Here is a 15,149-nt window from a genome sequence, read left to right on the forward strand (position 1 = left end):
TGCTCGCCAACCGGCTTCGCCGGATTGCCGCCAGCTGGCCCAGTGGGTGTTTCACTCGCGCTCAACGTTTTGAGGGGCCCAAGTCCTGCATGCTCCTCTCGAAGAACTGAACTCCTTGTCACGGACCGGAGCCTCGGCTATTTGACTCGCGGGGGGGGGGGAGGTTTGAGAATGAAAAAGCGAAGAACTCGGTCCAAAAAACGGAAGGCAAAAGCGAAAACATTCACGACATCTACACATAAATATTTAAAAAGGCCCATGGCCCGAGTTCATTACACCCTAAAACCCCCAGTGGGTGGGTGGACCTTCTACTTAACAAATTCTACTTAGAATATCGCAGGCATCTCCAGCACTGCGTCGTGACGTTGATGGCTCTCCCCTGGCGGCCTTCGGGTCCAGCGAAGCGCCGGTGTCCTCCTCGGCACCCCCATCACGGTAGACGCCCGTCTCCTATGAGCTCCCCTCCAAATCGTGGAGAAGAAAGCCGTAGTCGTCGCCATCCATGACCCTGCCGTCTTCCGTCAGCTCCGAATGGAACTCGTCGTGGAAGGCAAACACGGTGATGTAGCTGGCCCGGGAGGCAATCCGGCCGGCTTGCTCCAGCAAGAGCTGCTCCGAGTCGTCCCGCTAGCCCATCAACGCGTCCAGCTACAGGTCCGGATACGAAGACAGCACAAACCGTAGCGCCATCTCAGCACCAGCACGAGCGGCGGAGACACGCCACTCGTGAAGCCGGTCCGGGCCCATATCCAACCAATGCGCCAGGCGCGTGAAGCTGCTCGGCTCGATGGAGTCCGGCCAAAGGGTCATCGTCATCGCGGTGCCGGCCTGGGAGAGCCGCCCCATCTGCGTTCCCATGACCCACGGGCGGGCCTCAGCGGCAGCGATGATTTCCCGGAAGGTCCACGCTACCCGCGGATCCGTCCCGGACCCAACGACTCCGATCGGGTCGCGCTGATAGCGGACAGCTTCCTCCACCAGCCGTTGCGTCTCCAGGAAGGCTCTTGCCACAAAAGGAGAAGCATATTAGAAGAAGAACAACAAGGACGAAAGGCCGGATCCTGACCCGGCAAAATGCAAGAAAAAGCACTTACTAGAGAAGGAGTCTTCCAGGTGCTGCGCTTCGAGCAACGTACCACGCTGCTCCCGTTTAATGGCGCGGTCGCGCTCCTGGAGCGCCTTCTCTAGATCGGCCTCCTTGGCAAGAGCCGCCTTCAGCTCAGCGTCCTTGTCGTCGATCGCCTTCTCAGCCGCCTCGCGGCGACGGGCCTCGTCCTGACGGGCCCCCTCAGCCGTGGTAACCTGCTCTCGCAGGCGATCCACCTCGGCCCGGAGCCGGACCTTGTCGTTGGCCAGCTGGCAGCGCTGCTGGTCCGCCTCGACCAGGGCCTGTTGCGCCTCCACCACCTTGGCAGCTTCCTCCTTAAGAAGCTCCACCTCGGCCTCGAGGCGGCGCTTGTGACCTGCCAGCTGCTCATGGAGCTAGTTGGCCTCGTCGAGAGACCGCCGAGCCGCAGCCGCCTCCGCCCTCGCCTGCGCCGCCTCGACGCCAAGACGCCCGGTGTCGACAACGAGCAGATCATAGTGATGACCGGCCCAGAGCAGACGAGTCCGCCAGGACAGCACCTCGGCTGCGAAAAAGAAGAGTTCAGTGAATGAGAAAGCAAGACTTAAGATTTGGCCCAACTGTTACACAGTTGGCCCGAATCTTGGGGGCTACACCCAGTGGGTGCGCTAGCGCACCCCCACTAGATAAGAGCATGAAAATACCTGCGGCGACACGAAGCTCCTCCTCCTTGGCGGCGAGCTGCTCCTTGTGCTCCCGGTACTTGCCCAGGAGACGGTTGAAGGCGGCGACTCGGTATGCGTCAAGATGCTGAAGAAGGCAGAAATCAGAACAAGGACAACACACTAAGGATTCGACCCAACTACTATGTAGTTGGCCCGAACCTCAGGGGCTACACCTAGTGGGTGCGCTGGCACGCCCCCACAAAGAAGAAATTGCGACAAAGAAAAGGCTTACCAGAACGGCGCGCACCAGGTCACGCGTCTGCTATACCTCGGCTCGGGTGAAGGCCTTGAGCCGGTCCGTCCGGCCATGCAGGCGGCGGCTGACGGCGCCTAGTGCCGCCTCCTCCTGGGTCTAAGGCCCGAAGACCACGGCGTCGCCACTCCGCGCCGGCTGCGGCGCGACAACGCGACGTCCCCCCTGCCGGGGCACCAAGGCGAGCTCCCCACTGGCCCCTATCGACGTGTCCAGCACCTCCCCGGACGCCGTCGACGACCCGGACGTCGGGACGCCCTGTGTCGCCACCACCAGTCCTGCTGCTGGGGTGGCCTCCAGCACCGCCACCCGCGGTGCCTCCTCCAACACCGGCGGCGCCTCCGGCACCCCAGCCCGCAGCGCCTCCTACAAGACGGTGCCGCCTCCACAGCCATCAGCCCCTGCTTGCTCGACAACGTCGACCTGCAGCGGGGTATGATCCTCCACCTCCATGACCTCCCAGTCGAGGATCACCACCTCAGCCCGACCTTCACGGCCACGCTCCCTCACCGACGATGGCTCGAAGACCGTCGCCGCCACCACCGTGTCCTCCGTCATCTCGCGCTAGGTCGGCTCCGCGCCGGCTCGTGCCCAAGCCGCCGCCGCATCGGTCCAAGCCCGGACCGACGCCACCTCCAGGTCCGCCTCGGCCCTGTTCCTGTCCCGCCAGGCCAAGCCCTCGGCGTAGTTCAGGTCCAGGTTGAGGTCCGAGTCGGCCCGTCCTGCCACTTCGGCTTGGTCGGCAAGGTCGGATCGGCTCCTGCGGAATGCGGTCCCTTCGGCGGCCGCGGTATCCGCCGCCGCCCTCGCCAACGCGATTGGCGACCTGAAGAAGAAGACAGAATGAGCAAAAAATAAACGAGGCTAGCTCAACAATCCGGATGCATACGGGAGATGAAGCTTACCCCGACAAGACCAGAACTGGGGTTGGCCTCCCGTGCCTCGGCGCCGCCCCACACGAAGACCCGGCTCCGCCCGTGTCGGCGCCTCCCCCGCGCAATGCTGTTGCACCAACAAATGGCGTCAGCATCACCCGTTCCATGCCGCAGTCAGTAATTCAAGACACATGAAGAAAAATACAAGACTTACCCACACGACGCCTAGCGCCGGCGTCGGCCTCGGCCTCCTCCTCCCCGCCGTGGGCCGCAAGCTCCTATGGCGCTGCCGGCGCCACCTGCTATGGAGCCCGGGCATAAGGATGTTGGATCGCGTTCAGAAGCACCTCCCGCGTCATGTCAGGACGAACGAGAAGGTGCGCAACAGCAAAGTAAGGCGACCAGACACTCACCTGTGGAGCCGCGTTCGACTCGCTGTGCGGCACCTTGCCGAACCGCCAGTCCTCCCCAAGGTTGGCCTTGGAGATGTCGTTCATTTGGCGCACGATCTGCTCCGCAGTCAGCTGCGTCAACCCCATGCGGTTGGGGTCTTGAAGGCCGACCATTTCGCCAATGAGGCAGGAGTGCCTCCGCGGTGGGAGGACCCGGCACATGATGAACGCGGCTTCGAGGTCGGTGCCGGTGAGCCCCTCCCGCGTCCTCATCACCGTCACCCGCTTGCAGAGATTGAGAACCTCGTGCGACAGGCGCCTGGGCGGGTAGCCCCAGTTCATTTTCGCCCGCGGCGGCATGATGGCGAAGACCGGAAGATTGATGTCGTCCGCACCTAGGTTGCGGACATAGAAGAAGGAGTTCTTCCATTTCTTGGCAGAATCCTCCAGCGGGATCTTGGGGAAGTCCGCCCCCGACCGCTTCGAGATGACGGCGGCGCCGCAGTCGGCGATCTCTCCGGATGACGGGCCCTGCTGCTTCAGGGAGAAGAAGCGCGCCCAGAGGTCGATCATGGGCTCGACCCCCAGGTACCCCTTGCAGAGGATGACGAAGCCGGAGAGATGGACGATGGCGTCGGCACCAAGATGATGCGGCTAGAGCCCGAAGAACTCCAGGAATGTGCGGAAGAAGGTGCTCGCCGGCAGCCCAAATCCGCGCTCGAAGTTCGTGAGGAAGACCACGCGCTCCTGCTCCTCGGGCTGTGGCCTCTGCTCGCCGTGCGGCAGACGGACGCCAATGTCCGTCTCCCGCAGCTGGCGCTGCGACCCTCGAAGATGGGTGATGTCCTCGGTGGTGACATTTGAACCCATCCAGGAGCCCGGCGGCAGTGCCATGATCGAAGGAAGGAGAAAGAAGATTGACCACGAAGGGGTTCTACTTGGAGTAGAGGGCGCCGTAGTGCGTCTTGCAAAGAGAAGGGCGAGAGCAAATGGGCAGGAGCGCGTGAGCGAGAATGATGTCCATCACCCCCTGCCCCTCGATTTATTACCCTCGGTTCGAACATGGGGGAGTGGGATCGTCTGCACGCGCCCGTTCCACTACCCGGCAATAATTGTGCACGTACACACGGAGTAACTACCCGGGGAAGAGCAACTGGCCCCCGGACACCGCAATAAATCCGTGCGCGTGGGCCAAGGGCGCGCGGCGGCGGGACCCAGCCCGTCGCCCAGTCCCGTCACGCGCGTGGCCTGTCAGGCCCCTCCGACTTCCGAGCATGGCCGAGGGATTGCCCCAAGATTCGACGGACTCCTCGGTTCCCGCCATGGCCGGGACGCCGCGATCCGGTGTCCGAGAAAACCGGCACACTGTGGGTGTTACCGGACCCGGCGCTCGTAGAATCCGCCTCGCTTAAGGTGGGAAACTGAGAAGGCCCACTCATCCGAAGACGGCGGACCTTCACAATTTCGGGGACTACTATCGGGGGGATGAACCCCGGGCAGGCAACGGAACCCGAATCCTTTTTAGAAACAATGGGGCTGGCACCGCCCCTCAAGCCAGTGTGCGCTTGGCCTGGTCGTTCGACTCGGCCAAGCCCCGCAACCCGGCCGAACTCTCCGACCCGGCAAGACGCGTCGACTCGGCCTCAACAACTAGCGCAAGACAGTCGAACCCGGCACAACTAAAGCTTCCTTGACAAGCCAGCTCCACCCGTGGCGTGCTCCGCAATCCAGCTATGGGTCAGCTCCCGTCCCATCCAGGCCATACAATGGAACGAGTCTTCAATCAATGATGACCAAGGCAACAGTGCCCTACCCACGCCTCTGGTCAGCTAGAGTGTGGCGACAGTGCCCCTCACCTACCCGCAGACCGGGGCCGGCGTGGCCACAGTGCCCCCGCCCTCACCGCTGACGACAACAAGCGGCAACCTGATGGAGAGCCACTGTACACGACTTGACTCGACCACGCCCTGACGATCGACAAGATGGCGCATAGTCCCCCTATGCACGCGGGGCCCGCACCTAGGGGAACCCGGTGAAGCACAGGCCCTCAGCGGGTCCCAGCCCGGGTCCCCGGACGCCGACAATCTAGACCCACCGACTTCTAACATTACCATTGTACCCTTGGGGGCTGGTCTATAAAACCCCCCAGGAGCCCCCACGTATACGGGTAGGAGAGCAAGTAAGCACAAAACTAGAAACCGAAACAGCAACACCAGAGACAAGAAGAAGCCTAAACCTTGGCCAGCTTGCTTCCTCCCGCATACAGCTCCAGGAGCAACATTGTATTATCAAACATCCAACTACACTCGGCAGGACTAGGGGTGCTATCTCTCCGGAGAGCCCCGAACCTGGGTATGTCCGGCGTCCCGCGCCCGCTCATGCCAACCTCGCCTCTGGGGCCCACCAGCACCCTCGAGCCTCCTCCTCTCTTTAGCCATCCCTTGGCATATGCCGTGCGCCCACCATGACACTATCCTTTCTAGTTTACATATAAGTTTTATGTGTAGTCAAAGTATCTCCAGTTTGATAAAAAAAAGTATCAACATTCAACAACGGCCAATCAATATTGTTAGATTCGTACGTACTCCTAGATTTGTACTCGATATGGTTTCCAATTTGTTTTCAACCACATGAATGTGCTTGTTCTCGTGCATGCTCTTCCTATTTGGATTTTGCCATGTATAGCCAGTCCAATAGTAAAAAATTTTAAGCTCCCTGTCCAATAGTATTAGTGGAGTACTGATAACATCTGTACTAGAGTATGTAGTGCTCATAGTAGTACTCCCTCCTTCCATTTATATAGGGCCTATGTGGAGGAGAGAGATGTGAAAAAGTGAGGGGAGTGAGCTCTCATGCAAGAACCTAGCTATATACGCATTCCTATTTAAATACAATAAATATGAAGAAAGATATAGAGAGGATATGGAAAAAAGAACTAATACAATAGCCAACCTTATAATTTTTTTGTGGGAAATAGCTAACCTTATAGCCCACACTACTATATGAGTGCATATAATAGATGATGGCTATAGATGACATGGCAGTCCCTCATAGCCATCGACTGGCTATATTATTAACCATGCTCTAATGCATTTTTCGAAACCGCATTTTACTATTGATAAGATTAATAGTACATGAGATGTATAATGTGAAAAGTATATCATTGGAAACTCCTTTAACATACGAATTTGACCGTATGCTTTGTGTAAGTTGCATGTCATATATTATTAGTCTAACATTTGGTCAAAGTTAGCCTCGAAAAACGCATTAGGCCCTGTATGGTAAATGGAAGGAGGGAGTAGTAGTGGAAGTGGATCCTCTGACATAGCTATCCCTGCCTTACCCTCCCTTTCAATCACTTACTGGCAGACCCCATGCCTGCTAGGCCCCGCATGTTAGTTACTCAATGGGTTCGGCCATGTCAGTCCCTCTGTTTTTATTTACTCCGCATAAAACAGAGGGAGTGGTAGTATAAATGATGCGGGCGGGGGAGGGGGAGGGACGTCGGTTTGCTCTCAACTGCGGTCCCACAAGCAAGCAAAAATGCAAGACGAAGCGCATTCCATTCGGTGAGCGACGTGGAGGGTCTAGTGTGTCGGGCTGCAAAGCGAACGCGACAAGAGCGATGTACAGTCAAAACCGATTGACCGGTCGTCACCGGAACCACTATTCACACCAGAACCTTCCACTACAAAAAAATGCACTTCCGTGATGATACGTGTTTGTCACATTAGGTTGCGTTTTTTGTCATGCATGTACATCCATGACGTTTTATGACAGAATCAAGATACTCATACTTGTGCTGTCGTAGAACTGTTCCATGACATTACCAAAATTATCATCATGGAAGTGTCCACTTCAATGATGATAAATCGAGCGTCACAGAAGTGCTTTCTTCAAGGGTGACCGACACGTGGCATCCACCATAATGGAACGCCGTTAATCTATCGGGTCGAGTTTTGGATCCAATGGGAAATTTCCACGTGTAAAATTCTTATTGGCCGGACGAAACACGTGTCAGCTCGTCAGTGGGTCGGATAGCCTCCTATGATATGTCGACACGTGCCACGGCACACCACTGGCCCATTTAGCTTACAAAGCCGGCCTGTTTGACTTGGTGATAAGTTAACAAGATGGCCCGTGAAAAGCATATTAACGGTCTCTTTGCAAATAGCCCATTTTACGGCCCAGTAATTCACGGCCCGTTAGGCCCTAATAGAAATCGGCCCAACAACGTCATGTGGGCCGTCAAATATAACACCAGCCCATTTCACTTTCGGCCCATGTATGGCCCACGACGTCTTTCGACCCATATGAGGCCTTCGTACCTTTAGGCCCTTTAGAGGCCCACGGTGTCTCTAGCCCATAATGAACAGTAATTTTCTTCGTACCCGTTAACAGCCCGTGATTCATATGGGCCGTTTCCAGCCAGTGTTAGCTTTCGTCCTATTGATGGCCCATACGTTCTTGGGCTCCTTTCCGGCCCTCGATTACTTCTGGCCCGTTACTGGCCTGTTCCCCTAATGGGCCAAATTTGGCCCATGGCAAGAGTCGGCCCATTTCTGGCCTGTTAACCTATTGCGCCGTTTCCAGCCCGTCCTATATTCTGGCCCATTAACAACCCGGTATGCCTGTGACAGAATTAAGCCTTTGCTGTCCTCTGGCCTGTTAATGGCCCATTACCGTGCTCGGCTGACACCAATTACGCCCGTTTACGGCCCATGTAGACCCATTTATCTGACGGCCCGAGGCCCACCAATTCTACGGCCTTGTTGGAGGCCCATTTATCGAGGACCCATAGGAGGCCCATGGATCCAACAGCTCGTATATGGCCCATGGTTGTTGCAGCCACTAGCAAACCATGGAAAAAGAAGGCTAGGAAATAAATAAGGCCAAAACTAACGCTAGGCTATTAAGGCGATTGCATAGATTACATCCACTCAGCATCAAAGATCGCCACCAGTGCAAATATAGGGAACACCCTACACTATACAAAAATGGCTTGTTGTTTTCTTCAGCCGGTGGCTGCACGTTAAGAACAAATTTTGTATCGCACCAAAACAAATTACAACTATATAACAAAAGGAAGGTTGGCATAAAAATTAACAGTCTAGCAGATAAATGCACCACCAGAAGTTCAGAAGCTCAGTTCATTTGACCTGACTATTACATTTTCATGTTGTATTGTCCGATGGAGCACCATAACCCTCGCCTTCATTTCTCCTAGGCTCCTAAACAACATAGTAAATGTCTGATAGTGTAGTTTCAAAACCTTGCATATCTTGACGGCATCGAACAATGTCTCTCCTTGTTTCACAAAGGGTCTCTGTTAGGGAATGGACTTGTGTCTGGAGCGCAGATAAAACATTGCTTTGAGCTTGCATATCTTGATCATGAGGCAGTTTGGACGAGATTGCCTTAACAACCAACCCAGTATTATGCAGGAACGTACTTGTGGCACTGTTAGTGGACAGGTACTGACCCACTGCAGCAAGAGCTGACATTGCGGTTATAGTTGCCTCGCCACCTTCAGAAGGTAGCGACTCCACCATTTTTTCCATAGCTCACTGAAAAGTTGAGTTTTTAAATTAGTAGTACCAGAACAGAAGATATTAAGGAGGCAGAAAAACAAACAAAAGAGCTTTGGTCTATATACAGAACTTATTCTGGTGAACCCATGTAAAATATTAGTTGTATTTTATTGCAAAGTACATAATAAAACCAGGTTCCAAACCTATGACCATTGCTAATGTATTGTCTATTTCTTCACATTGTATTGAGGGCTAAGGATAAAGATACGAAGTTTATAATACGGTAAGCATAGTATGACATCATTCATATCACAAAACAACTGAGAACAGACAAACAGGCAATTGTAATGTTGTGTGGGCAAGTCCAGCACGGAACTAGATTATGGGTCAAGATCAAAGGAACATCACTCCTCTCTTTTAAACCTTGTAAGGTGCAATGATACGCTAAGACAATTGTGTATAAAATTTAAAAGAGTAATATACATTGGCTGCAAACCATGCAGTTCAAGGCACAAGTCAGAGTAAGTAGTAGTTAAAAGGCATGAGGATTAAGGACTTACAACAGCGGCTTTGACTGGTGTTGTCATGCCCTTCTACTTGCTGGTGTGACAATCCTTGAAGATTTCCATAGCATTTGGTTCAGGTACTTTTTGGTCCTTGCGGGCTTTCCTCTGCATTTGGAACAAGTCAATATAGATCTGATAATATGGTACAGCAAAAAGAGTGAAACCACAGCTAACTACAAGAGCCTCGCAGTGTGCAATATAGCTACGAGATCATGTTGTCTGTTGGAATTTCACTTTCATACGGTTGGCCTTGTTCTTTGAACAGTTCACCTACAAGAAGATATATTTGTGTCGCGCATGCGTAAATAGGACTTCAAAATGTGATCTGATCACATATATATAATGTACCTGATACTTCGGATCAGTCCGGTGTTTAACGAGGCCCCTCTAGTATTCATCCGATATATTTTGCACTCGAGATGTTTGGGAAAGTTCACTGTTAGCCTTGCCTTCAAAGTGAGTTTTCCTCAAGTTATACTGATACTGTCGCAGAGCAGACTTGAAAACATGGGTGCAAGCTTGTCTGGTTGCATCATCTTGGCTATCCAACTTGAACCTCATAAGTTGAAAATTATGGGAGTCTCATTATCAGCAACCAGAAAGTAAGGGACAGAGCAAGATGATATTACTACTTTCCATACATAACCATTGTCGGTGTCAAAACCGGCGGATCTCGGGTAGGGGGTCCCGAACTGTGTGTCTAGGCGGATGGTAACAGGAGACAAGGGACACGATGTTTTTACCCAGGTTCGGGCCATCTCAATGGAGGTAAAACCCTACTCCTGCTTGATTAATATTGATGATATGGGTAGTACAAGAGTAGATCTACAACGAGATCAGAGAGGCTAAACCCTAGAAGCTAGCCTATGGTATGATTGTTGTTCGTCCTACGGACTAAAACCATCCGGTTTATATAGGCACCAAAGAGGGTTAGGGTTACACATAGTCGGTTACAATGGTAGGAGATCTACATATCCGTATCGCCAAGCTTGCCTCCCACGCCAAGGAAAGTCCCATCTGGACACGGGACGAAGTCTTCAATCTTGTATCTTCACAGTCCAGGAGTCCGGCCAAAGGTCATAGTCCGGCCATCCGGACACCCCCTAATCCAGGACTCCCTCAGTAGCCCCTGAACCAGGCTTCAATGATGACGAGTCCAGCACGCATATTGTCTTCGGCATTGCAAGGCGGGTTCCTCCCCCGAATACTTCATAGAAGATTTTGAACACAAGGATAGTGTCCGGCTCTGCAAAATAAGTTCCACATACCACCGCCGAGAGAATAATATTTACACAAATTCAATCTGCTGACGTATTCCATGGCGTGACATCACACCATGGCCAAGGATTTATTCGAATCATTTTTACTGTCCCACCTCAACGCATTTAGCGAGGCGGTTTCCTTGGAACGTCTTGTCAAAGCAGAGATCGTGTCCCCTTATTCCGGGATTATCATCAATACGGGCGTGGGTAACCCAACCATGCCATTGATTATGGTGCTTGGGAGATAAGAGAGTTTTACCAGGCTGGTGGGGACGCATAGCTTCGTCCGCCCATATATGGGGATAAGGATCCACCTTTTTCATCTACGCCTTCTTCCTCCTTTGCTTATCCATTTCCACGCACTCGAGCTCTAGCTCCCAAGTCCGCACTTCCCACCTCAACCTTCTCCAGCCATGTCCGGAGCGGGAGGCAGGTGGATGGCCTCCTCCGTCATGAAGGGGCACATCAAAAAGTTGAGGAAAGTCGGATACTTGCACAACGACATTGTGCACCAGCTTCCAGATGAGGGGCAGCTCGTCCCCACCCCCAGGCCCCATGAGAGGGTGGTGTTCCTCCCCCATTTCCTCCACGGACTGGGCTTCCAACTCCACCCATTTGTCCGGGGGCTCATGTTCTACTACGGCCTGGATTTCCACGATCTGGCCCCAAACTTCATCCTCAACATCTCGGTGTTTATCGTCGTGTGTGAGGCCTTCCTCCGCATCAGGCCCCACTTTGGCTTATGGCTGAAGACCTTCAATGTCAAGCAGAAGGTGGTGGGCAGCCAGCAGGCGGAGTGCGGAGGCGCCACGGTGGGCAAGATGCCCAACGTTATATGGCTCGAGGGCTCCTTCATGGAAACCATCAAAGGGTGGCAATCGGGGTGGTTCTACATCACCGAGCCGCGTGACCCTGAATGGGAAGCGGCCCCCGAATTCCGATCTGGCATCCCCACAGGGCTCACCTCCTGGAAAGAGAAGGGCCTGTCGTGGGGTAATTCGGGAGAGCTGACCGGACTCCAAACCTGCGTCCAAAACCTGGTGGACAGGAAGGTTAAACTTGTCAACGTGGTCCAGGTCATGCTCCTCCACCGGATCCTCCCGTGTCAACGATGGGCTTTTAACTTGTGGGAGTTCGACCCGGCCCAACGCCAAACTTTGACCAGGCTCTTTGACACAACGCACGAGGATGCCTGGAAGGTGCTATTCAAGGGCGCCAAGGTTCCCCCTCCCATTACTGAGGATCGCGGATTCTGCGCGAAGCGCCAAGCCAGCGTAGTAAGCTTGTTTTACCCTTTACGGGATACTTGTTTTTCATAGTTTGACTCTATGCGGGATCTAAGCTCCCATTCCTTTGACAGGACTGGCAGAAGAAGACTGGACAGATCGACTGTCCGGCTCCTTTGCCTGAAGGCCCAGCGGACACCCGATTGATGGGGCTGCTGGATCTGGCACCTCACGTGGTGCCGGAGAAGAAGGCCAAGAAGAAGGCCACGGGAACTCGAAGGAGTTCCCGGCGCCAGGTGTTGTCGGACTCATCGGCCGATGACTCCGAGGCGGACTCCTCCCGCGAAAACGAGGAGGAGTAAAAAGAGGCCTCTCCCCCGGCGGGCGGAGAGAAGAAAAGGAAGGCCGCCCCAACTGGGGAGGCCGGAGAGCCCAAGAAGGGAAGGACCTTTCCTCCGGACTACTCCACCAACGCCGATGATGGCTAAGAGGAGTGGCCACCGATGACTAAGCCCCTGGTGAAATCATAAGTGTCCGGATACCAGAATAACTCATGGCGTTTCATTTGTCGCACAGAATCTCCTAACCCGAATATAACCCTACAACCCGCCCAAGGACGGGCTCGACGCTTCAACGAGCGGCTCCCTGGATTCGTCGAACGTGAATAGCACCTCACTTCCGGCTGCCTCCTCTCCTCGCTCCACGGATGACACCGAGGTGGGGTCCAAAAAGGGGCCCACCCAGGAGGAGGTGGTCCAGGAGGCGCCACAAGGCAACCTCCCGCACTCCGGGCGCAAGGGGGATAAAACCCCAAAGGGCTCTAAGTCCGGCCCTGGGCCGGACTCCGCACCGGAACCTTCAGTGGTTCCGGAGTCCGGCAGGCGGCCCCTTCATAAGAAGGGAGAGACTGCAACACCGGTAACCTCCGTCCAACCGGAGGCACCGGATAATTTGCTGGAGGCGCTTAACGGCGCATCCATCAACGAGGAGCACCTCACTGTTATGAGTGTGGTGATCCAGAAAGTTCAGTCCGCCAAGAGCGGGCTGACTGAAGCCTGTGCCAACCTTCTAACATGCTTTGAGGTATGTATTTAAGATATGTAATAACATTACCGCATAGACAGTAGCCCCTGATGCTCAGTTTGGTGTTCAGAAAGAAAAGCCGAACTGAGGATCTAAAAAGATGTACGCAGGAGTCTAACATAAGTATGTCAATATGGGGAATGCAGGCTGTGCTGCTAACTTATGCCGCACTGAATGCAGAGGTCAATGCATTGAAGCAGAGCCTCGAGCGGTTCGAGAACGAGCTCGACCTTGCCAAAAAGCAGCTTGAGGACAAGGAAGGTAAGTAATACCTTATGGAAGTATATAAAAGATGTGGTTGCAAAAAATGATAGGAATACCGTGGGTATTGCAGGGGCCACGAACGAGGTGGCGACCCTGAAGGAAGCGGTGTCCAAGGCCGAAAGCAATGTGGCCATGGAGCGCACCGAGCGAGAGAAACAGGAGGCGCAGGTGGCGGATGTGAGGCAAGAGCTCCAGGCTCTCGTGGAAAAACACGAGAGTTTGGAGCGTGACTCAAAGACTCGAGAGTCCGAGCTCACCTCGGCCCTTGAGAGCGCCAAAGCCGCTAAGGCCGAAGCCCAAAAAGCCCTCCAGGAAATTGAGGCAATGAAAAAGATAGCGGCGGGTAAGGCATTCTTTATGCAAAGAAAGCACGTGAAAGTGAATTACTTGTTACTTACCCGAATCCGGAGCTCTCCAGGAGGATTTGCAGATCTGCCCCGCAGTGTGTCCGACACTGCCGCATTCTACCGGACTGAGGAGGGGAGCTCGACAGAGAAGGTGTTTTGGTCTTAGTAAGTTGAGGCCGGACACTCAGTGCCCTTGAGCGACAAGCTGAAGCAGTTGGTCGAGCTCCATAAGGTGGCCGAACGGGCCATGAAGGGCCTCATAGTTCGGCTGTGGCCCAAGGAAGCCATGCCTAGGAGCTACTTTGGGCTGGTGAGGCGGCTGGTGGATGCCTGTCCATGGATTGAAGTCGTCAAGCGCTCCGTCTGCATCGAAGGTGCCCGTAGGGCCCTTGCCCGTGCTAAAGTGCACTGGGGCAAGATGGACGCTGAGAAACTTGTGACGGACAGACCACCTCCGGGCAGGGAGTATCGCAAGCCCGAGATGTATTATGAGGGCGTCCTGAAGGGTGCCCGCCTTATAGTGGGTGAATGCTCCAAAGATGTAATTTTTGAGTAAACTCGCATTTGTTATCCTGTACGCTGAAAACTGGTTCATATGCGCTAAGCAACGTTTGTGAATTTAAAATATTACCTTCTGGGCAGCCATTTATTAAATTTGAGAGATGGCGAGTCGTCGTCTTCTACCCCGATGCCACGAGTGCTGGGGTGTTCGGGATAAACTTGAGCCCTCTTTTTCCCATTCTTGGGTCCTTCGAGAGAGGCGCTCAACGCAACGAACGAGGCAACCGGACTATAATGCTTGAACACTCTAACTTAGCCATAGAATTCTATAAATTTAAATTTCGGTGAAGCCTCTACTATTTAGAAGACCGAGTTCAGGGCGCTATCCACGCCTGGGCCGGACAAATCCGAATCCTCGCTGTAAGCGGCATAAGTCTTTAGGGACTAGAAAACCTCTCGAACAGCGACCGGCTCTTGCCCTATCATGACGGTCAGTTTTAGCTTTCTCCACTGAGGTGCTTAACCCAGCTAAACCGGGGCACAATCGCAGTGGTTCTCCCAGCGCTACCTTAGCCGATATAATGGAACGTAAGGTACCAAAACATGGGAGCCGGGCAAACCCAACTATTGACCCAAGACATGATTCGGAGTCGATGCATATAATGTTATAAGTTCGGGGTGCCGAACTTGTGAAAGTGTTCGGACTTATCACACCATATTTTGGGGTACTTAAGCCCCTGGTGTATTCGGCTGTACCAAAGTGTACGGGTGCAACATGTCATAAGTGAACATATATAGATAAAAAAAGGAATGTAATTATAGGCAGAAGCTATGTATTGTTTATTTAAAAAGGCTGCGGTAAAAGCAGAACGATACAAATAGTGCGATAAGCAATGGATGGGACAATTTGACATATCCCCCTCCAGGGGCGAGCTGCGGGATGATATGTGAAACAAGTATACTTCTCATTATGGAGACCACCTGGACACTCGACGTAGCTTTCTGCTTCCCTGGCTGTTGCATCGTGTGTTCGGCGATTCTACTGCCGGACAGGGCTT

This window comes from Triticum aestivum, chromosome 2B (assembly GCF_018294505.1).
Source record: "Triticum aestivum cultivar Chinese Spring chromosome 2B, IWGSC CS RefSeq v2.1, whole genome shotgun sequence".
NCBI classification, from domain to species: Eukaryota; Viridiplantae; Streptophyta; class Magnoliopsida; order Poales; family Poaceae; genus Triticum; species Triticum aestivum.